A 24077-nucleotide genomic window follows, 5' to 3' on the forward strand; every position below is an offset into this window, starting at 1 on the left:
AACAAAAGTAAGCTGCCCGCTTCTGGATGGCAGATTGCAGGACGCACTTGGTACTATCAAACCAGCCCAACTTGGCACTGGTGCCACCTCTGGTCTGGGAACCATGCTGCGTATCGTGGATTCTAAGGAGCCAGCCGGCCACTCCCAGCCACAGGCCCCAAAACAGAAACAACGGCGCTTTTCCCTGGAAAACAAAACTCGCCTGCCAACTTTTTGATGGCAGATTGCAGGAGCCACTTGGTACTATCAAATCATCCCAACTTGGCACTGCTGCCACCATGGGTCTTGGAACCATCCTGCCCATCGTAGCTGTTCAGGCGCCAGCCGGTCACTCCCAGCCATAAGCCCCCAGAGAAAAACCTCGGCCCTTTTCCCTGGAAAACTAAAGTAAGCTGCCCCGCTTCTGGATGGCAGATTGCAGGAGCCACTTTGCACCATCAAACTGGCCCGACTTGTCACTGGTGCCACCTCAGGTCTGGGAACCATGCTGTGTATCGTGGATTCCAATTAGCAAGCTGGCCACTCCCAGCCACAGGCCCCCAAACACAAACAAGGGCGCTTTTCCCTGGAAAACAAAACTCGCCTGCCAACATTTTGATGGCAGATTGCAGGAGCCACTTGGTACTATCAAACCAGCCCAACTTGGCACTGGTGCCAACATGGGTCTGGTCACCATCCTGCCTATCGTAGCTTTTCAGGACCTAGACGGTCACTCCCAGCCATAGGCCCCCAGACACAAAGCTCTGCCCGTTTCCCTGGCAAACAAAAGTAAGCTGCCCCGCTTCTGGATGGAAGATTGCAGGAACCACTTGGTACTATAAAACCAGCCCTACTTGGCACTGGTGCCACCTCTGGTCTGGGAACCGTCCTGCATATCGTGGATTCTAAGGAGCCAGCCGGCCACTCCCAGCCACAGGCCCCCAAACACAAACAACGGCGCTTTTGCCTGGAAAACAAAACTCGCCTGCCAACTTTTTGATGGCAGATTGCAGGAGCCACTTGGTACTATCAAACCAGCCCAACTTGGCACTGGTGCCACCATGGGTCTGGTCACCATCCTGCCTATCGTAGCTTTTCAGGAGCCAGCCGGTCACTCCCAGCCATAGGCCCCCAGACACAAACCTCGGCCCGTTTCCCTGGCAAACAAAAGTAAGCTGCCCCGCTTCTGGACGGCAGATTGCAGGAATAACTTGGTACTATCAAACCAGCCCAACTTGGCACTGGTGCCACCTTGGGTCTGGGAACCATCCGGCGTATCGTGATTTCAAAGGAGCCAGCCGGTCACTCCCACCCACAGGCCCCCAAACACAAACAACGGCGCTTTTCCCTGGAAAACAAAACTCGCCTGCCAACATTTTGATGGCAGATTGCAGGAGCCACTTGGTACTATCAAATCAGCCCAACTTGGCACTGGTGCCACCATGGGTCTGGTCACCATCCTGGCTATCGTAGCTTTTCAGGAGCCAGCCTGTCCCTCCCTGCCATAGGCCCCCAGAGAAAAACCTCGGCCCGTTTCCCTGGCAAACAAAAGTAAGCTGCCCCGCTTCTGGATGGCAGATTGCAGGAGCCACATTGCACCATCAAACTAGCCCGACTTGGCACTGGTGCCACCTCAGGTCTGGGAACCATCCTGCGTATCGTGGAGTCTAAGGAACCAGACGGCCACTCCAGCCACAGGCCCCCAGACACAAACAACGGCGCTTTTCCCTGGAAAACAAAACTCGCCTGCCAAGTTTTTGATGGCAGATTGCAGGAGCCACTTGGTACTATCAAACCAGCCCAACTTGGCACTGGTGCCACCATGGGTCTGGTCACCATCCTGCCTATCGTAGCTTTTCAGGAGCCAGCCGGTCACTCGCAGCCATAGGCCCCCAGACACAAAGCTCGGCCCGTTTCCCTGGCAAACAAAAGTAAGCTACCCCGCTACTGGATGGCAGATTTCAGGAGCCACTTTGCACCATCAAACTAGCCCGACTTGGCACTGGTGCCACCTCAGGTCTGGGAACCATCCTGGGTATCGTGGATTCTAAGGAGCCAGCCGGCCACGCCAACCCACAGGCCCCCAAACACAAACAATGGCGCTTTTCCCTGGAAAATAAAACTCGCCTGCCAACTTTTTGATGGCAGATTGCAGGAGCCACTTGGTACTATCAAACCAGCCCAACTTGACAGTGGTGCCACCATGGGTCTGGTCACCATCCTGCCTATCGTAGCTTTTCAGGAGCCAGCCGGTCACTCCCAGCCATAGGCCCCCAGACAAAAACCTCGGCCCGTTTCCCTGGCAAACAAAAGTAAGTTATCCCGCATGTGGATGGCAGATTGCAGGAGCCACTTTTCACCATCAAACCAGCAAAACTTGGCACTGGTGCCAGCACTGGTCTGGGAACCACCCTCCGTATCGTGGATTCTAAGGAGCCAGCCGGCCACTCCCAGCCACAGGCCCCCAAACACAAACAACGGCGCTTTTCCCTGGAAAACAAAACTCGCCTGCCAACTTTTTGATGGCAGATTGCAGGAGCCACTTGGTACTATCAAACCAGCCCAACTTGGCACTGCTGCCACCATGGGTCTGGTCACCATCCTGCCTATCGTAGCTTTTCAGGAGCCAGCCGGTCACCCCCAGCCATATACCCCGAGACAAAAACCTCGGCCCGTTTCCCTGGCAAACAAAAGTAAGCTGCCCCGCTTCTGGATGGCAGATTGCAGGACGCACTTGGTAGTATCAAACCAGCCCAACTTGGCACTGGTGCCACCTTGGGTCTGGGAACCATCCTGCGTATCGTGGATTCTAAGGAGCCAGCCGGCCACTCCCTGCCACAGGCACCCAAACACAAACAACGGCGCTTTTCCCTGGAAAACAAAACTCGCCTGCCAACTTTTTGATGGCGGATTGCAGGAGCCACTTGGTACTATCAAACCAGCCCAACTTGGCACTGGTACCACCATGGATGTGGTCACCATCCTGCCTATCGTAGCTTTTCAGTACCTAGCAGGTCACTCCCAGCCATAGGCCCCCAGACACAAACCTCGGCCCGTTTCCCTGGCAAACAAAATTAAGCTGCCCCGCTTCTGGATGGCAGATTGCATGAACCACTTGGTACTAAAAAACCAGCCCGACATGGCACTGGTGCCACCTCTGGTCTGGGAACCATCCTGCGTATCGTGGATTCTAAGGAGCCAGCCGGCCACTCCCAGCCACAGGCCCCCAAACACAAACAACAGCGCTTTTCCCTGGAAAACAAAACTCGCCTGCCAACATTTTGATGGCAGATTGCAGGAGCCACTTGGTACTATCAAATCAGCCCAACTTGGCACTGGTGCCACCATGGGTCTGGTCACCATCCTGCCTATCGTAGCTGTTCAGGCGCCACCCGGTCACTCCCAGCCATAGGCCCCCAGACAAAAACCTTGGCCCGTTTCCCCGGCAAACAAAAGTAAGCTACCCCGCTTCTGGATGGCAGAGTGCAGGAGCCACTTTGCACCATCAAACTGGCCCGACTTGTCACTGGTGCCACCTCAAGTCTGGGAACCATCCTGCGTATCGTGGATTCCAATTAGCAAGCCGGCCACTCCCAGCCACAGGCCCCCAAACACAAACAACGGCGCTTTTCCCTGGAAAACAAAACCTGCCTGCCAAATTTTTGATGGCAGATTGCAGGAGCCACTTGGTACTATCAAACCAGCCCAACTTGGCACTGGTGCCATCATGGGTCTGGTCACCATCCTGCCTATCGTAGCTTTTCAGGACCTAGACGGTCACTCCCAGCCATAGGCCCCGTGACACAAAGCTCAGCCCGTTTCCCTGACAAAAAAAAGTAAGCTGTCCCGCTTCTGGATGGCAGATTGCAGGACGCACTTGGTAGTATCAAACCAGCCCGACTTGGCACTGGCGCCACCTCACGTCTGGGAACCATCCTGCGTATCGTGGATTCTAAGCAGCCAGCCGGCCACTCCCAGCCACAGGCCCCCAAACACAAACAACGGCGCTTTTCCCTGGAAAACAAAACTCGCCTGCCAACTTTTTGATGGCAGATTGCAGGAGCCACTTGGTACTATCAAACCAGCCCAACTTGGCACTGGTGCCACCATGGGTCTGGTCACCATCCTGCCTATCGTAGCTTTTCAGGAGCCAGCCGGTCACTCCCAGCCATAGGCCCCCAGACACAAACCTCGGCCCGTTTCCCTGGCAAACAAAAGCAAGCTGCCCCGCTTCTGGATGGCAGATTGCAGGAGACACTTTGCACCATCAAACTAGCCCGACTTGGCACTGGTGCCACCTCAGGTCTGGGAACCATGCTGCGTATCCTGGATTCTAATTAGCCATCCGGCAACTCCCAGCCACAGGCCCCCAAACACAAACAACGGCGCTTTTCCCTGGAAAACAAAACTCGCCTGCCAAATTTTGATGGTTGATTGCCGGAGCCACTTGGTACTATCAAACCAGCCCAACTTGACACTGGTGCCACCAAGGGTCTGGTCACCATCCTGCCTATCGTAGCTTTTCAGGAGCCAGCCGGTCACTCCCAGCCATAGGCCCCCAGACAAAAAGCTCGGCCCGTTTCCCTAGCAAACAAAAGTAAGTTATCCCGCTTCTGGATGGCAGATTGCAGGAGCCACTTTTCACCATCAAACCAGCCCGACTTGGCACTGGTTCCACCTCTGGTCTGGGAACCATCCTGCGTATCATGGATTCTAAGGAGCCAGCCGGCCACTCCCACCCACAGGCCCCCAAACACAAACAACGGCGCTTTTCCCTGGATAACAAACTCGCCTGCCAAGTTTTTGATGGCAGATTGCCGGAGCCACTTGGTACTATCAAACCAGCCCAACTTGGCACTGGTGCCACCATGGGTCTGGTCACCATGCTGCCTATCGTAGCTTTTCAGGAGCCAGCCGGTCACTCCCAGCCATAGGCCCCGAGACAGAAACCTCGGCCCGTTTCCCTGGCAAACAAAAGTAAGCTACCCCGCTTCTGGATGGCAGATTGCAGGACGCACTTGGTACTATCAAACCAGCCCAACTTGGCACTGGTGCCACCTCAGGTCTGGGAACCATCCTGGGTATCGTGGATTCTAAGGAGCCAGCCGGCCACTCCAAGCCATAGGCCCCCAAACAAAAACAACGGCACTTTTCCCTGGAAAACAAAACTTGCCTGCCAAATTTTTGATGGCAGATTGCAGGAGCCACTTGGTACTATCAAACCAGCCCAACTTGGCACTGGTGCCACCATGGGTCTGGGAACCATCCTGCCTATCATAGCTTTTCAGGAGCCAGCCGGTCACTCCCAGCCGTAGGCCCACAGACACAAAGCTCGGCCCGTTTCCCTGACAAACAAAAGTAAGCTGTCCCGCTTCTGGATGGCAGATTGCAGGAGCCACTTGGTAATATCAAACCAGCCCGACTTGGCACTGGTGCCACCTCTGGTCTGGGAACCATCCTGCGTATCGTAGATTCTAAGCAGCCAGTCGGCCACTCCCAGCCACAAGCCCCCAAACACAAACAACGGCGCTTTTCCCTGGAAAACAAAACTCGTCTGCCAACTTTTTGATGGCAGATTGCCGGAGCCACTTGGTACTATCAAACCAGCCCAACTTGGCACTGGTGCCACCATGGGTCTGGTCACCATCCTCCCTATCGTAGCTTTTCAGGAGCCAGCCGGCCACTCCCTGCCACAGGCCCCCAAACACAAACAACGGCGCTTTTCCCTGGAAAACAAAATTCGCCTGCCAATATTTTGATGGCAGATTGCAGGAGCCACTTGGTACTATCAAATCAGCCCAACTTGGCACTGGTGCCACCATGGGTCTGGTCACCCTCCTGCCTATCGTAGCTTTTCAGGAGCCAGCCGGTCACTCGCAGCCATAGGCCCCCAGACACAAAGCTCGGCCCGTTTCCCTGGCAAACAAAAGTAAGCTGCCCCGCTTCTGGATGGCAGATTGCAGGAACCACTTGGTACTATCAAACCAGCCGAACTTGGCACTGGTGCCACCTCTGGTCTGGGAACCATGCTGAGTATCGTGGATTCTAAGGAGCCCGCCGGCCACTCCCAGCCACAGGCCCCCAAACACAAACAACGGCGCTTTTCCCTGGAAAACAAAACTCGCCTGCCAACTTTTTGATGGCAGATTGCAGGAGCCACTTGGTACTATCAAACCAGCCCAACTTGGCACTGGTGCCGTCATGGGTCTGGTCACCATCCTGCCTATCGTAGCTTTTCACGAGCCAGCCGGTCACTTCCAGGCTTAGGCCCCCAGACACTATCCTCGGACCGTTTCCCTGGCAAACAAAAGTAAGCTGCCCCGCTTCTGGATGGCAGATTGCAGGAACCACTTGGTACTATCAAACCAGCCCAACTTGGCACTGGTGCCACCATGGGTCTGGGAACCATCCTGTGTATCGTGGATTCTAATTAGCCATCCGTCCACTCCAGGCCATAGGGCCCCAGGCACAAACAACGGCACTTTTCCCTGGATAACAAACTCGCCTGCCAACTTTTTGATGGCAGATTGCAGGAGCCACTTGGTACTATCAAACCAGCCCAACTTGGCACTGCTGCCACCATGGGTCTGGTCACCATGCTGCCTATCGTAGCTTTTCAGGAGCCAGCCGGTCACTACCAGCCATAGGCCCCCAGACACAAACCTCGGCCCGTTTCCCTGGCAAACAAAAGTAAGCTACCCCACTTCTGGATGGCAGTGTGCAGGACGCACTTGGTACTATCAAACCAGCCCAACTTGGCACTGGTGCCACGTCAAGTCTAGGAACCATCCTGCGTATCGTGGATTCTAAGGAGTCAGCCGGCCACTCCCAGCCATAGGCCCCCAAACAAAAACAACGGCGCTTTTCCCTGGTAAACAAAACTTGCCTGCCAACTCTTTGATGGCAGATTGCCGGAGCCACTTGGTACTATCAAACCAGCCCAACTTGGCACTGGTGCCACCATGGGTCTGGTCACCATCCTGCCTATCGTAGCTTTTCAGGAGCCAGCCGGTCCCTCCCAGCCTTAGGCCCCCAGACACAAAACTCGGCCCGTTTCCCTGGCAAACAAAAGTAAGCTGCCCCGCTTCTGGATGGCAGATTGCAGGAGGCACTTGGTACTATCAAACCAGCCCGACTTGGCACTGGTGCCACCTCTGGTCTGGGAACCATCCTGCGTATCGTGGATTCTAAGGAGCCAGCTGGCCACTCCCAACCACAGGCCCCCAAACACAAACAACGGCGCTTTTCCCTGGAAAACAAAACTCGCCTGCCAACTTTTTGATGGCAGATTGCAGGAGCCACTTGGTACTATCAAACCAGCCCAACTTGGAACTGGTGCCGTCATGGGTCTGGTCACCATCCTGCCTATCGTAGCTTTTCACGAGCCAGCCGGTCACTCCCAGCCATAGGCCCCCAGACAAAAACCTCGGCCCGTTTCCCTGGAAAAAAAAAGTAAGCTGCCCCGCTTCTGGATGGCAGATTGTAGGACGCACTTGTTACTATCAAACCCGCCCGACTTGGCACTGGTGCCATCACTGGTCTGGGAACCATCCTGCGTATCGTGGATTCTAAGGAGCCAGCCGGCCACTCCCAGCCACAGGCACCCAAACACAAACAACGGCGCTTTTCCCTGGAAAACAAAACTCGCCTGCCAACTTTTTGATGGCAGATTGCAGGAGCCACTTGGTACTATCAAACCAGCCCAACTTGGCACTGGTGCCACCATGGGTCTGGTCACCATCCTGCCTATCGTAGCTTTTCAGGAGCCAGCCGGTCACTCCCAGCCATAGGCCCCCAGACACAAACCTCGGCCCGTTTCCCTGGCAAACAAAAGTAAGCTGCCCCGCTTCTGGATGGCAGATTGCAGGAACCACTTGGTACTATCAAACCAGCCCAACTTGGCACTGGTGCCACCATGGGTCTGGGAACCATCCTGTGTATCGTGGATTCTAATTAGCCATCCGTCCACTCCAGGCCATAGGGCCCCAGGCACAAACAACGGCACTTTTCCCTGGATAACAAACTCGCCTGCCAACTTTTTGATGGCAGATTGCAGGAGCCACTTGGTACTATCAAACCAGCCCAACTTGGCACTGCTGCCACCATGGGTCTGGTCACCATGCTGCCTATCGTAGCTTTTCAGGAGCCAGCCGGTCACTACCAGCCATAGGCCCCCAGACACAAACCTCGGCCCGTTTCCCTGGCAAACAAAAGTAAGCTACCCCACTTCTGGATGGCAGTGTGCAGGACGCACTTGGTACTATCAAACCAGCCCAACTTGGCACTGGTGCCACGTCAAGTCTAGGAACCATCCTGCGTATCGTGGATTCTAAGGAGTCAGCCGGCCACTCCCAGCCATAGGCCCCCAAACAAAAACAACGGCGCTTTTCCCTGGTAAACAAAACTTGCCTGCCAACTCTTTGATGGCAGATTGCAGGAGCCACTTGGTACTATCAAACCAGCCCAACTTGGCACTGGTGCCACCATGGGTCTGGTCACCATCCTGCCTATCGTAGCTTTTCAGGAGCCAGCCGGTCCCTCCCAGCCTTAGGCCCCCAGACACAAAACTCGGCCCGTTTCCCTGGCAAACAAAAGTAAGCTGCCCCGCTTCTGGATGGCAGATTGCAGGAGGCACTTGGTACTATCAAACCAGCCCGACTTGGCACTGGTGCCACCTCTGGTCTGGGAACCATCCTGCGTATCGTGGATTCTAAGGAGCCAGCTGGCCACTCCCAACCACAGGCCCCCAAACACAAACAACGGCGCTTTTCCCTGGAAAACAAAACTCGCCTGCCAACTTTTTGATGGCAGATTGCAGGAGCCACTTGGTACTATCAAACCAGCCCAACTTGGAACTGGTGCCGTCATGGGTCTGGTCACCATCCTGCCTATCGTAGCTTTTCACGAGCCAGCCGGTCACTCCCAGCCATAGGCCCCCAGACAAAAACCTCGGCCCGTTTCCCTGGAAAAAAAAAGTAAGCTGCCCCGCTTCTGGATGGCAGATTGTAGGACGCACTTGTTACTATCAAACCCGCCCGACTTGGCACTGGTGCCATCACTGGTCTGGGAACCATCCTGCGTATCGTGGATTCTAAGGAGCCAGCCGGCCACTCCCAGCCACAGGCACCCAAACACAAACAACGGCGCTTTTCCCTGGAAAACAAAACTCGCCTGCCAACTTTTTGATGGCAGATTGCAGGAGCCACTTGGTACTATCAAACCAGCCCAACTTGGCACTGGTGCCACCATGGGTCTGGTCACCATCCTGCCTATCGTAGCTTTTCAGGAGCCAGCCGGTCACTCCCAGCCATAGGCCCCCAGACACAAACCTCGGCCCGTTTCCCTGGCAAACAAAAGTAAGCTGCCCCGCTTCTGGATGGCAGATTGCAGGATTCACTTGGTACTATCAAACCAGCCCGACTTGGCACTGGTGCCACGTCAAGTCTGGGAACCATCCTGCGTATCGTGGATTCTAAGGAGCCAGCCGGCCACTCCCTGCCACAGGCCCCCAAACACAAACAACGGCGCTTTTCCCTGGAAAACAAAACTCGCCTGCCAACTTTTTGATGGCAGATTGCAGGAGCCACTTGGTACTATCAAACCAGCCCAACTTGGCACTGGTGCCACCTTGGGTCTGGTCACCATCCTGCCTATCGTAGCTTTTCAGGAGCCAGCCGGTCACTCCCAGCCATAGGCCCCGAGACACAAATCTCGGCCCTTTTCCCTGGCAAACAAAAGTAAGCTGCCCCGCTTCTGGATGGCAGATTGCAGGAGCCACTTTGCACCATCAAACTATCCCGACTAGGCACTGGTGCCACCTTGGGTCTGGGAACCATCCTGCGTATGGTGGATTCTAAGGAGCCAGCCGGCCACTCCCAGCCACAGGCCCCTAAACACAACAACGGCGCTTTTCCCTGGAAAACAAAACTCGCCTGCCAAATTTTGATGGCAGATTGCAGGAGCCACTTGGTACTATCAAACCAGCCCAACTTGGGACTGGTGCCACCATGGGTCTGGTCACCATCCTGCCTATCGTAGCTTTTCAGGAGCCAGCCGGTCACTCGCAGCCATAGGCCCCCAGACAAAAACCTCGGCCCGTTTCCCTGGCAAACAAAAGTAAGCTGCCCTGCTTCTGGATGGCAGATTGCAGGAACCACTTGGTACTATCAAACCAGCAAAACTTGGCACTGGTGCCACCTTGGGTCTGGATACCATGGTGCGTATCGTGGATTCTAAGGAGCCAGCCGGCCACTCCCAGCCACAGGCCCCCAAACACAAACAACGGCGCTTTTCCCTGGAAAACAAAACTCGCCTACCAACGTTTTGATGGCAGATTGCAGGAGCCACTTGGTACTATCAAATCAGCCCAACTTGGCACTGGTGCCACCATGGGTCTGGTCACCATCCTGCCTATCGTAACTTTTCAGGAGCCAGCCGGTCACTCCCAGCCATAGGCCCCCAGACACAAAGCTCGGCCCTTTTCCCTGGCAAAGAAAAGTAAGCTGCCCCGCTTCTATGATGGCAGATTGCAGGAGCCACTTGGTAATATCAAACCAGCCCGACTTGGCACTGGTGCCACCATGGGTCTGGGAACCATCCTGCGTATCGTGGATTCTAAGGAGCCAGTCGGCCACTCCCAGCCACAGGCCCCCAAACACAAACAACGGCCCGTTTCCGTGGCAAACAAAAGTAAGCTGCCCCGCTTCTGGATGGCAGATTGCAGGAACCACTTGGTAGTATCAAACCAGCCCGACTTGGCACTGTTGGCACCTCTTGTCTGGGAACCATGCTGCGTATCGTGGTTTCTAAGGAGCCAGCAGGCCACTCCCAACAACAGGCCCCCAAACACAAACAACGGGGCTTTTCCCTGGAAAACAAAACTCGCCTGCCAATATTTTGATGTCAGATTGCAGGAGCCACTTGGTACTATCGAACCAGCCCAACTTGGCACTTGTGCCACCATGGGTCTGGTCACCATCCTGCCTATCGTAGCTTTTCAGGAGCCAGCCGGTCACTCCCTGCCATAGGCCCCGAGACACAAACCTCGGCCCGTTTCCCTGGCAAACAAAAGTAAGCTGCCCCGCTTCTGGATGGCAGATTGCAGGAGCCACTTGGTACTATCAAACCAGCCCGACTTGGCACTGGTGCCACCTCTGGTCTGGGAACCATCCTGCGTATCGTGGATTTTATGGAGCCAGCCGGTCATTCCCAGCCATAGGCCCCCAAACACAAACAACGGTCCGTTTCCCTGGCAAACAAAAGTAAGCTGCCCCGCTTCTGGATGGCAGATTGCAGCAGCCACTTGGTAGTATCAAACCAGCCCAACTTGGCACTGGTGGCACCTCTTGTCTGGGAACCATGCTGCGTATCGTGGTTTCTAAGGAGCCAGCCGGCCACTCCCAACCATAGACCCCCAGACACAAACCTCGGCCCGTTTCCCTGGAAAACAAAAGTAAGCTACTCCGATTCTGGATGGCAGATTGCAGGAGCCACTTGGTACTATCAAATCAGCCCAACTTGGCACTGGTGCCACCATGGGTCTGGTAAACATCCTGCCTATCGTAGCTTTTCAGGAGCCAGCCGGCCACTCGCAGCCATATGCCCCCAAAAACAAACCACGGCCCTTTTCTCTGGCAAACAAAACTCAACTGCCCCTCTTCTGGATGGCAAATTTTAGGACGCACTTTGTACTACGAAAACCGCCCGACGTGGCACTGGTGCCACCTTGTGTCAGGGAACCATCCTGCATATCGAGCTTTTTAAGGAGCCAGCCGGCCACGCCCAGCCATAAACCCCCAAAAACAAACCACGGACCATTTCTCATGGAAACAAAAATCCGCTGCCCCGCGTCTGGATGGCAGATTGCCGGAGCCACTTTGCACCATCAAACCAGCCCGACTTGGCACTGGTGCCACCTTGGGTCTGGGAACAATCCTGCATATTGTGGATTCTAAGGAGCCAGCCGGCCACTCCCAGCCACAGGCCCCCAAACACAAACAACGGCGCTTTTCCCTGGAAAACAAAATTCGCCTGCCAACTTTTTGATGGCAGATTGCAGGAGCCACTTGGTACTATCAAATCATCCCAACTTGGCACTGGTGCCACTATGGGTCTGGGAACCATCCTGCCTCTTGTAGCATTTCAGGAGCCAGCCGGTCACTCCCAGCCATAGGCTCCCAGACACAAACCTCGGACCGTTTCCCTGGCAAACAAAATTAAGCTGCCCCGATTCTGGATGGCAGATTGCAGGAGCCACTTGGTTGTGTCAAACCAGCCCGACTTGGCACTGGTGCCACCTTGGGTCTAGGAACCATCCTGCGTATCGTGGATTCTAAGAAGCCACCCGGCCACTCTGAGCCACAGGCCCCCAAACACAAACCTCGGCCCGTTTCCCTGGCAAACAAAAGTAAGCTACCCTGCTTCTGGATGGCAGATTGCAGGACGCACTTCGTAGTATCAACCCAGCCCGACTTGTCACTGGTGTCACCTCTGGTCTGGGAACCATCCTGCGTATCGTGGATTCTAATTAGCCAGCCGGCCACTCCCAGCCACAGGCCCCCAAACACAAACAACGGCGCTTTTCCCTGGAAAACAAAACTCGCCTGCCAACTTTTTGATGGCAGATTGCAGGAGCCACTTGGTACTATCAAACCAGCCCAACTTGGCACTGGTGCCACCATGGGTCTGGTCACCATCCTGCCTATCGTAGCTTTTCAGGAGCCAGCCGGTCACTCCCAGCCATAGGCCCCCAGACACAAACCTCGGCCCGTTTCCCTGCCAAAAAAAAGTAAGCTACCCCGCTTCTGGATGGCAGATTGCAGGACGCACTTGGTAGTATCAAACCAGCCCAACTTGGCACTGGTGCCACCTTGGGTCTGGGAACCATCCTGCGTATCGTGGATTCTAAGGAGCCAGCCGGCCACTCCCTGCCACAGGCACCCAAACACAAACAACGGCGCTTTTCCCTGGAAAACAAAACTCGCCTGCCAACTTTTTGATGGCGGATTGCAGGAGCCACTTGGTACTATCAAACCAGCCCAACTTGGCACTGGTGCCACCATGGATGTGGTCACCATCCTGCCTATCGTAGCTTTTCAGTACCTAGCAGGTCACTCCCAGCCATAGGCGCCCAGACACAAAGCTCGGCCCGTTTCCCTGGCAAACAAAATTAAGCTGCCCCGCTTCTGGATGGCAGATTGCATGAACCACTTGGTACTATAAAACCAGCCCGACATGGCACTGGTGCCACCTCTGGTCTGGGAACCATCCTGCGTATCGTGGATTCTAAGGAGCCAGCCGGCCACTCCCAGCCACAGGCCCCCAAACACAAACAACAGCGCTTTTCCCTGGAAAACAAAACTCGCCTGCCAACATTTTGATGGCAGATTGCAGGAGCCACTTGGTACTATCAAATCAGCCCAACTTGGCACTGGTGCCACCATGGGTCTGGTCACCATCCTGCCTATCGTAGCTGTTCAGGCGCCACCCGGTCACTCCCAGCCATAGGCCCCCAGACACAAACCTCGGCCCGTTTCCCTGGCAAACAAAAGTAAGCTACCCCGCTTCTGGATGGCAGAGTGCAGGAGCCACTTTGCACCATCAAACTGGCCCGACTTGTCACTGGTGCCACCTCAAGTCTGGGAACCATCCTGCGTATCGTGGATTCCAATTAGCAAGCCGGCCACTCCCAGTCACAGGCCCCCAAACACAAACAACGGCGCTTTTCCCTGGAAAACAAAACTCGCCTGCCAAATTTTTGATGGCAGATTGCAGGCGCCACTTGGTACTATCAAACCAGCCCAACTTGGCACTGGTGCCATCATGGGTCTGGTCACCATCCTGCCTATCGTAGCTTTTCAGGACCTAGACGGTCACTCCCAGCCATAGGCCCCGTGACACAAAGCTCAGCCCGTTTCCCTGACAAAAAAAAGTAAGCTGTCCCGCTTCTGGATGGCAGATTGCAGGACGCACTTGGTAGTATCAAACCAGCCCGACTTGGCACTGGCGCCACCTCACGTCTGGGAACCATCCTGCGTATCGTGGATTCTAAGCAGCCAGCCGGCCACTCCCAGCCACAGGCCCCCAAACATAAACAACGGCGCTGTTCCCTGGAAAACAAAACTCGCCTGCCAACTTTTTGATGGCAGATTGCAGGAGCCACTTGGTACTATCAAACCAGCCCAACTTGGCACTGGTGGCACCACTTGTCTGGGAACCATCCTGCCTATCGTAGCTTTTCAGGAGCCAGCCGGTCACTCCCAGCCATAGACCCCCAGACACAAACCTCGGCCCGTTTCCCTGGCAAACAAAAGTAAGCTGCCCCGCTTTTGGATGGCAGATTGCAGGAGCCACGTTGCACCATCAAACCAGCCCCACTTGGCACTGGTGCCACCTTGGGTCTGGGAACAAGTTGGGCTGGTTTGATAGTACCAAGTGGCTCCTGCAATCTGCCATCCAGAAGCGGGACAGCTTACTTTTGTTTCCCAGGGAAACGGGCCGAGGTATTTTTCTGGGGGCCTATGGCTGGGAGTGACCGGCTGACTACTGAAAAGCTACGATAGGCAGGATGGTTACCAGACTCATGGTGCCACCAGTGCCAAGTCGGGCTGGTTTGATAATACTAAATAGCTCCTGCAATCTGCCATCCAGATGCGGGGCAGCGGATTTTTGTTTGCTGGAGAAAAGTTCCGTGGTTTTTTTTGGGGGTATATGACTGGACGTGGCCGGCTGGCTCCTTAAAAAGCTCTATACGCAGGATTGTTCCCTGACCCAAGGTGGCATCAGTGCCAAGTCGGGCTGTTTTCGTAGTACCAAGTGCGTCCTGCAATTTGCCATCCAGAAGCGGGGCAGCCTACTTTAGTTTGCCAGGGAAACGTGCCGAGGTATTTGTCTGGGGGCCTATGGCTGGGAGTGACCGGCTGGCTCCTGAAAAGCTATGATAGGCAGGATGGTGACCAGACCCATGGTGGCACCAGTGCCAAGTTGGGCTGGTTTGATAGTACCAAGTGGCTCCTGCAATCTGCCATCAAGAAGTTGGCAGGCGAGTTTTGTTTTCCAGGGAAAAGCGCCGTTGATTTTGTTTAGAGGCCTGTGGCTGGGAGTGGCCGCCTGTCCTCGTAGAATCTACGTTACCCAGCATGGTTCCCAGAGCCAAGGTGGCACCAGGGCCAAGTCGGGCTGGTTTGTAAGTACCAAGTGCATCCTGCAATCTGCCATCCAAAAGCGGGGCAGCTTACTTTTGTTTGCCAGGGAAACGGGCAGAGGTTTGTGTCCGGGGGCCTATGGCAGGGAGTGACCGGCTGGCTCCTGAAAAGCTACGATAGGCAGGATGTTTACCAGTCCCATGGTGGCACCAGTGCCAAGTTGGGATGATTTGATAGTACCAAGTGGCTCCTGCAATCTGCCTTCCAGAATCGGGGTAACTTACTTTTGTTTTCCAGGGAAACGGGCCGAGGTTTGTGTCTGGGGGTCTATGGCTGGGAGTGACCGGCTGGCTCCTGAAAAGCTACGATAGGCAGGATGGTTCCCAGACCAGAGGTGGCACCAGTGCCAAGTTGGGCTGGTTTGATAGTACCAAGTGGCTCCTGCAATCTGCCATCAAAAAGTTGGCAGGCGAGTTTTGTTTTCCAGGGAAAAGCGCCGTTGTTTGTGTTTGGGGGCCTGTGGCTCAGAGTGGCCGGGTGGCTGCTTAGAATCCACGTTACGCAGGATGGTTCCCAGACCCAAGGTGGCACCAGTGCCAAGTCGGGCTGGTTTGACACAACCAAGTGCGTCCTGCAATCTGCCATCCAGAAGCGGGGCAGCTTAATTTTGTTTGCCAGGGAAACGGTCCGAGGTTTGTGTCTGGGGGCCTATGGCTGGGAGTGACCAGCTGGCTCCTGAAATGCTACCATAGGCAGGATGGTTCCCAGACCCATAGTGGCACCAGTGCCAAGTTGGGATGATTTGATAGTACCAAGTGGCTCCTGCAATCTGCCATCAAAAAGCTGGCAGGCGAATTTTGTTTTCCAGGGAAAAGCGCCGTTGTTTGTGTTTGGGGGCCTGTGGCTGGGAGTGGCCGGCTGGCTAATTAGAATCCACGATATGCAGGATTGTTCCCAGACCCAAGGTGGCACCAGTGCCAAGTCGGGGTGGTTTGATGGTGCAAAGTGGCTCCTGCAATCTGCCATCCAGACGCGGGGCAGCGGATTTTTGTTTCCAAGAGAAATGATCCGTGGTTTGTTTTTGGGGGTATATGGCTGGGCGTGGCCGGCTGGCTCCTTAAAAAGCTCGATATGCAGGATGGTTCCCTGACACAAGGTGGCACCAGTGCCACGTCGGGCGGTTTTCGTAGTACAAAGTGCGTCCTAAAATTTGCCATCCAGAAGAGGGGCAGTTGAGTTTTGTTTGCCAGAGAAAAGGGCCGTGGTTTGTTTTTGGGGGCATATGGCTGAGAGTGCCCGGCTGGCCCCTGAAAATCCACGATAGGCAGGATGGTTCCCAGACCAGAGGTGTCACCAGTGCCAAGTCGGGCTGGTTTGATAGTACTAAGTAGCTCCTGCAATCTGCCATGCAGAAGCGGGGCAGCTTACTTTTGTTTGCCAGGGAAACGGGCCGAGGTTTGTGTCTGGGGGCCTATGGCTGGGAGTGACCGGCTGGGTCCTGAAAAGCTACGATAGGCAGGATGGTGACCAGACCCATGGTGGCACCAGTGCCAAGTTGGGCTGGTTTGATAGTACCAAGTGGCTCCTGCAATCTGCCATCAAAAAGTTGGCAGGCGAGTTTTGTTTTCCAGGGAAAAGCGCCGTTGTTTGTGTTTGGGGGCCTGTGGCTGGGAGTGGGCAGCTGGCTCCTTAGAACCCACGATACGCAGGATGGTTCCCAGACCTGAGTTGGCACCAGTGCCAAGTTGGGCTGGTTTGATGGTGCAAAGTGGCTCCTGCAATCTGCCATCCAGAAGCGGGGCAGCTTACTTTTGTTTGCCAGGGAAACGGGCCGAAATATTTGTCTGGGGGCCTCTGGCTGGGGGTGGCGGGCTGGCTCCTGAAAAGCTACGATAGGCAGGATGGTGACCAGACCCATGGTGGCACCAGTGCCAAGTTGGGCTGGTTTGATAATACCAAGTGGCTCCTGCAATCTGCCATCAAAAGTTTGGCAGGCGAGTTTTGTTTTCCAGGGAAAAGCACCGTTGTGTGTGTTTTGGGGCCTGTGGCTGGGAGTGGCCAGCTGGCTCCTTAGAATCCACGATACGCAGGATGGTTCCCAGACCCAAGGTGGCACCAGTGCCAAGTCGGGCTGGTTTGTTAGTACCAACTGGTTCCTGCAATCTGCTATCCAGAAGCGGGGCAGCTGAATTTTGTTTGCCAGAGAAAAAGGCTGTTGTTTCTGTTTCGGGGCCTGTGGCTGGCAGTGCCCGGCTGGCTTCTGAAAATCCATGATACGCAGCATGGTTCCCAGACCCAAGGTGGCATCAGTGCCAAGTTGGGCTGGTTTGATAGTACCAAGTGGTTCCTGCAATCTGCCATCCAGAAGCGGGGCAGCTTACTTTTGTTTGCCAGGGAAACGGTCCGAGGATTGTGTCTGGGGGCCTAAGCCTGGAAGTGACCGGCTGGCTCGTGAAAAGCTACGATAGGCAGGATGGTGACCAGACCCAAGGTGGCACCAGTGCCAAGTTGGGCTGGTTTGATAGTACCAAGTGGCTCCTGCAATCTGCCATCAAAAACTTGGCAGGCGAGTTTTGTTTTCCAGGGAAAAGCGCCGTTGTTTGTGTTTGGGGGCCTGTGGCTGGGAGTGGCCGGCTGGCTCCTTAGAATCCACGATACTCAGCATGGTTCCCAGACCAGAGGTGGCACCAGTGCCAAGTTGGGCTGGTTTGATAGTACCAAGTGGCTCCTGCAATCTGCCATCAAAAAGTTGGCAGGCAAGTTTTGTTTTCCAGGGAAAAGTGCCGTTGTTTTTGTTTGGGGGCCTATGGCTGGGAGTGGCCGGCTGGCTCCTTAGAATCCACGATACGCAGGATGGTTCCCAGACCTGAGGTGGCACCAGTGCCAAGTTGGGCTGGTTTGAGAGTACCAAGTGCGTCCTGCAATCTGCCATCCAGAAGCGGGGTAGCTTACTTTTGTTTACCAGGGAAACGGGCCGAGGTTTGTGTCTCGGGGCCTATGGCTGGGAGTGACCGGCTGCCTCCTGAAAAGCTACGATAGGCAGGATGGTGACCAGACCCATGGTGGCACCAGTGCCAAGTTGGGCTGGTTTGATAGTACCAAGTGGCTCCGGCAATCTGCCATCAAAATTTTGCAGGCGAGTTTTGTTTTCCAGGGAAAAGCGCCGTTGTTTGTGTTTGGGGGCCTGTGGGTGGGAGTGGCCGGATGGCTAATTAGAATCCACGATACGCAGCATGGTTCCCAGACCTGAGGTGGCACCAGTGCCAAGTCGGGCTAGTTTGATGGTGCAAAGTGGCTCCTGCAATCTGCCATCCAGAAGCAGGGCAGCTTACTTTTGTTTGCCAGGGAAACGGGCCGAGGTTTGTGTCTGGGGGCCTATGGCTGGGAGTGACCGGCTGGCTCCTGAAAAGCTACGATAGGCAGGATGGTGACCAGACCCATGGTGGCACCAGTGCCAAGTTGGGCTGGTTTGATAGTACCAAGTGGCTCCTGCAATCTGCCATCAAAAAGTTGGCAGGCGAGTTTTGTTTTCCAGGGAAAAGCGCCGTTGTTTGTGTTTGGGGGCCTGTGGCTGGGAGTGCCCGGCTAGCTGCTTAGAATCCACGATACGCAGGATGGTTCCCAGACGTGAGGTGGCGCCAGTGCCAAGTCGGGCTGGTTTGATACTACCAAGTGCGTCCTGCAATCTGCCATCCAGAAGCGGGACAGCTTACTTTTTTTTGTCAGGGAAACGGGCTGAGCTTTGTGTCACGGGGCCTATGGCTGGGAGTGACCGTCTAGGTCCTGAAAAGCTACGATAGGCAGGAGGGTGACCAGACCCATGGTGGCACCAGTGCCAAGTTGGGCTGATTTGATAGTACCAAGTGGCTCCTGCAATCTGCCATCAAAATGTTGGCAGACGAGTTTTGTTTTCCAGGGAAAAGCGCTGTTATTTGTGTTTGGGGGCCTGTGGCTGGGAGTGACCGGCTGGCTCCTTAGAATCCACGATACGCAGGATGGTTCCCAGACCAGAGGTGGCACCAGTGCCAAGTCGGGCTGGTTTTATAGTACCAAGTGGTTCGTGCAATCTGCCATCCAGAAGCGGGGCAGCTTAATGTTGTTTGCCAGGGAAACGGGCCGAGCTTTGTGTCTGGGGGCCTATGGCTGGGAGTGACCTGCTAGGTACTGAAAAGCTACGATAGGCAGGATGGTGACCACATCCATGGTGGCACCAGTGCCAAGTTGGGCTGGTTTGATAGTACCAAGTGGCTCCTGCAATCCGCCATCAAAAAGTTGGCAGGCGAGTTTTGTTTTCCAGGGAAAAGCGCCGTTGTTTGTGTTTGGGGGCCTGTGGCAGGGAGTGGCCGGCTGGCTCCTTAGAATCCACGATACGCAGGATGGTTACCAGACCCAAGGTGGCACCAGTGCCAAGTTGGGCTGGTTTGATACTCCCAAGTGCGTCCTGCAATCTGCCATCAAGAAGCGGGGTAGCTTACTTTTTTTTGCCAGGGAAACGGGCCGAGGTTTTTGTCTCGGGGTATATGGCTGGGGGTGACCGGCTGGCTCCTGAAAAGCTACGATAGGCAGGATGGTGACCAGACCCATGGTGGCACCAGTGCCAAGTTGGGCTCGTTTGATAGTACCAAGTGGCTCCTGCAATCTGCCATCAAAATTTGGCAGGTGAGTTTTGTTTTCCAGGGAAAAGCGCCGTTGTTTTTGTTTGGGGGCCTGTGGCTGCGAGTGGCCGGCTGGCTCCTTAGAATCCACGATACGCAGGATGGTTCCCAGACCTGACGTGGCACCAGTGCCAAGTCGGGCTGGTTTTATAGTACCAAGTGGTTCCTGCAATCTGCCATCCAGAAGCGGGGCAGCTTACTTTTGTTTGCCAGGGAAACGGGCCGAGCTTTGTGTCTGGGCGCCTATGGCTGGGAGTGCCCTGCTAGGTCCTGAAAAGCTACGATAGGCAGGATGGTGACCATATCCATGGTGGCACCAGTGCCAAGTTGGGCTGGTTTGATAGTACCAAGTGGCTCCTGCAATCTGCCATCAAAAAGTTGGCAGGCGAGTTTTGTTTTCCAGGGAAAAGCGCCGTTGTTTGTGTTTGGGTGCCTGTGGCAGGGAGTGGCCGGCTGGCTGCTTAGAATCCACGATACGCAGGATGGTTCCCAGACCCAAGGTGGCACCAGTGCCAAGTTGGGCTGGTTTGATACTACCAAGTGCGTCCTGCAATCTGCCATCCAGAAGCGGGGTAGCTTACTTTTTTTTGCCAGGGAAACGGGCCGAGGTTTTTGTCTCGGGGCCTGTGGCTGGGGGTGACTGGCTGGCTCCTGAAAAGCTACGATAGGCAGGATGGTGACCAGACCCATGGTGGCACCAGTGCCAAGTTGGGCTGATTTGATAGTACCAAGTGGCTCCTGCAATCTGCCATCAAAAAGTTGGCAGGCGAGTTTTGTTTTCCAGGGAAAAGCGCCGTTGTTTGTGTTTGGGGGCCTGTGGCTCAGAGTGGCCGGGTGGCTGCTTAGAATCCACGTTACGCAGGATGGTTCCCAGACCCAAGGTGGCACCAGTGCCAAGTCGGGCTGGTTTGACACAACCAAGTGCGTCCTGCAATCTGCCATCCAGAAGCGGGGCAGCTTAATTTTGTTTGCCAGGGAAACGGTCCGAGGTTTGTGTCTGGGGGCCTATGGCTGGGAGTGACCGGCTGGCTCCTGAAATGCTACCATAGGCAGGATGGTTCCCAGACCCATAGTGGCACCAGTGCCAAGTTGGGATGATTTGATAGTACCAAGTGGCTCCTGCAATCTGCCATCAAAAAGCTGGCAGGCGAATTTTGTTTTCCAGGGAAAAGCGCCGTTGTTTGTGTTTGGGGGCCTGTGGCTGGGAGTGGCCGGCTGGCTAATTAGAATCCACGATATGCAGGATTGTTCCCAGACCCAAGGTGGCACCAGTGCCAAGTCGGGCTGGTTTGATGGTGCAAAGTGGCTCCTGCAATCTGCCATCCAGACGCGGGGCAGCGGATTTTTGTTTCCAAGAGAAATGGTCCGTGGTTTGTTTTTGGGGGTATATGGCTGGGCGTGGCCGGCTGGCTCCTTAAAAAGCTCGATATGCAGGATGGTTCCCTGACACAAGGTGGCACCAGTGCCACGTCGGGCGGTTTTCGTAGTACAAAGTGCGTCCTAAAATTTGCCATCCAGAAGAGGGGCAGTTGAGTTTTGTTTGCCAGAGAAAAGGGCCGTGGTTTGTTTTTGGGGGCATATGGCTGAGAGTGCCCGGCTGGCCCCTGAAAATCCACGATAGGCAGGATGGTTCCCAGACCAGAGGTGTCACCAGTGCCAAGTCGGGCTGGTTTGATAGTACTAAGTAGCTCCTGCAATCTGCCATGCAGAAGCGGGGCAGCTTACTTTTGTTTGCCAGGGAAACGGGCCGAGGTTTGTGTCTGGGGGCCTATGGCTGGGAGTGACCGGCTGGGTCCTGAAAAGCTACGATAGGCAGGATGGTGACCAGACCCATGGTGGCACCAGTGCCAAGTTGGGCTGGTTTGATAGTACCAAGTGGCTCCTGCAATCTGCCATCAAAAAGTTGGCAGGCGAGTTTTGTTTTCCAGGGAAAAGCGCCGTTGTTTGTGTTTGGGGGCCTGTGGCTGGGAGTGGGCAGCTGGCTCCTTAGAACCCACGATACGCAGGATGGTTCCCAGACCTGAGTTGGCACCAGTGCCAAGTTGGGCTGGTTTGATGGTGCAAAGTGGCTCCTGCAATCTGCCATCCAGAAGCGGGGCAGCTTACTTTTGTTTGCCAGGGAAACGGGCCGAAATATTTGTCTGGGGGCCTCTGGCTGGGGGTGGCGGGCTGGCTCCTGAAAAGCTACGATAGGCAGGATGGTGACCAGACCCATGGTGGCACCAGTGCCAAGTTGGGCTGGTTTGATAATACCAAGTGGCTCCTGCAATCTGCCATCAAAAGTTTGGCAGGCGAGTTTTGTTTTCCAGGGAAAAGCACCGTTGTGTGTGTTTTGGGGCCTGTGGCTGGGAGTGGCCAGCTGGCTCCTTAGAATCCACGATACGCAGGATGGTTCCCAGACCCAAGGTGGCACCAGTGCCAAGTCGGGCTGGTTTGTTAGTACCAACTGGTTCCTGCAATCTGCTATCCAGAAGCGGGGCAGCTGAATTTTGTTTGCCAGAGAAAAAGGCTGTTGTTTCTGTTTCGGGGCCTGTGGCTGGCAGTGCCCGGCTGGCTTCTGAAAATCCATGATACGCAGCATGGTTCCCAGACCCAAGGTGGCATCAGTGCCAAGTTGGGCTGGTTTGATAGTACCAAGTGGTTCCTGCAATCTGCCATCCAGAAGCGGGGCAGCTTACTTTTGTTTGCCAGGGAAACGGTCCGAGGATTGTGTCTGGGGGCCTAAGCCTGGAAGTGACCGGCTGGCTCGTGAAAAGCTACGATAGGCAGGATGGTGACCAGACCCAAGGTGGCACCAGTGCCAAGTTGGGCTGGTTTGATAGTACCAAGTGGCTCCTGCAATCTGCCATCAAAAACTTGGCAGGCGAGTTTTGTTTTCCAGGGAAAAGCGCCGTTGTTTGTGTTTGGGGGCCTGTGGCTGGGAGTGGCCGGCTGGCTCCTTAGAATCCACGATACTCAGCATGGTTCCCAGACCAGAGGTGGCACCAGTGCCAAGTTGGGCTGGTTTGATAGTACCAAGTGGCTCCTGCAATCTGCCATCAAAAAGTTGGCAGGCAAGTTTTGTTTTCCAGGGAAAAGTGCCGTTGTTTTTGTTTGGGGGCCTATGGCTGGGAGTGGCCGGCTGGCTCCTTAGAATCCACGATACGCAGGATGGTTCCCAGACCTGAGGTGGCACCAGTGCCAAGTTGGGCTGGTTTGAGAGTACCAAGTGCGTCCTGCAATCTGCCATCCAGAAGCGGGGTAGCTTACTTTTGTTTACCAGGGAAACGGGCCGAGGTTTGTGTCTCGGGGCCTATGGCTGGGAGTGACCGGCTGCCTCCTGAAAAGCTACGATAGGCAGGATGGTGACCAGACCCATGGTGGCACCAGTGCCAAGTTGGGCTGGTTTGATAGTACCAAGTGGCTCCGGCAATCTGCCATCAAAATTTTGCAGGCGAGTTTTGTTTTCCAGGGAAAAGCGCCGTTGTTTGTGTTTGGGGGCCTGTGGGTGGGAGTGGCCGGATGGCTAATTAGAATCCACGATACGCAGCATGGTTCCCAGACCTGAGGTGGCACCAGTGCCAAGTCGGGCTAGTTTGATGGTGCAAAGTGGCTCCTGCAATCTGCCATCCAGAAGCAGGGCAGCTTACTTTTGTTTGCCAGGGAAACGGGCCGAGGTTTGTGTCTGGGGGCCTATGGCTGGGAGTGACCGGCTGGCTCCTGAAAAGCTACGATAGGCAGGATGGTGACCAGACCCATGGTGGCACCAGTGCCAAGTTGGGCTGGTTTGATAGTACCAAGTGGCTCCTGCAATCTGCCATCAAAAAGTTGGCAGGCGAGTTTTGTTTTCCAGGGAAAAGCGCCGTTGTTTGTGTTTGGGGGCCTGTGGCTGGGAGTGCCCGGCTAGCTGCTTAGAATCCACGTACGCAGGATGGTTCCCAGACGTGAGGTGGCGCCAGTGCCAAGTCGGGCTGGTTTGATACTACCAAGTGCGTCCTGCAATCTGCCATCCAGAAGCGGGACAGCTTACTTTTTTTTGTCAGGGAAACGGGCTGAGCTTTGTGTCACGGGGCCTATGGCTGGGAGTGACCGTCTAGGTCCTGAAAAGCTACGATAGGCAGGAGGGTGACCAGACCCATGGTGGCACCAGTGCCAAGTTGGGCTGATTTGATAGTACCAAGTGGCTCCTGCAATCTGCCATCAAAATGTTGGCAGACGAGTTTTGTTTTCCAGGGAAAAGCGCTGTTATTTGTGTTTGGGGGCCTGTGGCTGGGAGTGACCGGCTGGCTCCTTAGAATCCACGATACGCAGGATGGTTCCC

The sequence above is a fragment of the Melospiza melodia genome, chromosome 1 (genome assembly GCF_035770615.1).
Source record: "Melospiza melodia melodia isolate bMelMel2 chromosome 1, bMelMel2.pri, whole genome shotgun sequence".
Taxonomy (NCBI): domain Eukaryota; kingdom Metazoa; phylum Chordata; class Aves; order Passeriformes; family Passerellidae; genus Melospiza; species Melospiza melodia.